The sequence below is a fragment of the Myotis brandtii genome, unplaced genomic scaffold (assembly GCF_000412655.1).
Source record: "Myotis brandtii unplaced genomic scaffold, ASM41265v1 scaffold1053, whole genome shotgun sequence".
In the NCBI taxonomy this organism is placed as follows: Eukaryota; Metazoa; Chordata; class Mammalia; order Chiroptera; family Vespertilionidae; genus Myotis; species Myotis brandtii.
This window is the reverse complement of record NW_005353549.1, coordinates 1,207,262-1,208,582: the sequence shown is the minus strand read 5'-3', so window position 1 is coordinate 1,208,582 and position 1,321 is coordinate 1,207,262. Positions and strand designations below refer to the sequence as shown.

Sequence of the window (1,321 nt, the reverse complement as noted above, 5' to 3'; positions counted from 1 at the left end):
CCCCCACTCCCACCCCCACTGTCCTTCCCTCGCCACTGCTGTCTCATCTTGTGCTACATTACCCTTCCGGGCTGGAATTATACTCCACCCATGTTCATAGGATGACACTGGTCTGGATTTGGAGATGGGACTTTGGGGGTTGGGGGCGGACTTGCCCAAATGTCACCCTTGATTCTCAACTAGTTAAGAGAGCAGAGCAATCGTCTCCCCCTTAAACACTGACTTATTTCCACCCCACCCCCCGCCCATTTCCAACCAGGATTGGGGAAGAAAGAGAAAAAGAAAAATGAAGAGCAAATTGATTATGCAGCCCATTCGATTAAAAGGGGCGGGGGGTGTCTTTGCCCGATTTCCAAGTCACTGCTACAGTGTGATGGTGACTGAAGCACACGACTTCCTAAACAGGAAGGAACTAATTCCTCAAAGTTTCCTCCAGATTTTAAAATCCCGTGGTTTCGGAATAACCAACTTCACGGGGAGTCGAATCCTCTCCCACCCCAAGTGGGGCATTTGTGCGTATTTGCATATATTTTTTTTTGCCCGGAAACGTCTCCGCCAGGGCTAGGAAGCCCCGGGGGGACATCGGGACCTGCCTGGTGGCTCTGGGAGGGCTGGTAGAGGCAGGTCGGTGAACAGCGCTCCTCTCCGGGCGGGAAGTGGTACACGCCGTCCGCTCGCTCCCCAGTTGCGAGTCTGGGAGCACATGGTACTTAGCGGCTGGTGTGCATCCTTACGACATAAGTAAAAACAATATTTCCCAACACCTCCAATAAATCTTTCTTATGTGGCAGGGTTGCTGAAGCCTCTGAGGTTTTTGGTTTCTCCGGTTTCATTAAAAACCTTTTAATTGTGGCGTTCCGAGTTGGCCCCAGGTGTTGGACTCTTTTCATTACATTTTGCTCTAATGTGATGAAATTCTAATTCTCTCCTTACCATATGGTTAAATTTCCCAACTGAGAATTAGTTGAAAAAGGAGAAATAATCTATTAATCTCTGTAATAGATTCACAAATGAGGTTCGCCACAGAACCTGTTTTTGAATGGTGATATTTAGAACAGTTGGGCGCCTCGTTCCATAAAGGAAGGGCGAGGCCGACGCAGAAGCGCCTGCACGGTCACCTGGAAAGGCTGCACGGGGGCCCAGCGGCATCTTCCCACACTAATTGTCTGAGACGCGTCTCTCCGGGACCGCAATACTTCCCAGTCGTCGGTTACCTTCGCGCCATAGAATTTACTGGAACCCAAAGATTGACAAAGAGCACGCGGGCTGCGGGAGGCTGCCCAGCCTGGGACCAAGGCCGGAGGTTCTGGAAGGCTTGAGC

At 50.8% G+C, this 1,321-nt stretch overlaps 1 protein-coding gene across 1 annotated transcript in view; it reads right to left on the bottom strand.

Moving 5' to 3' along the window:
- BHLHE22 (basic helix-loop-helix family, member e22) overlaps positions 1-1,321 on the bottom strand; it is an 8,017-nt gene that overhangs the window by 3,629 nt on the left and 3,067 nt on the right. The window lies entirely within an intron of this gene.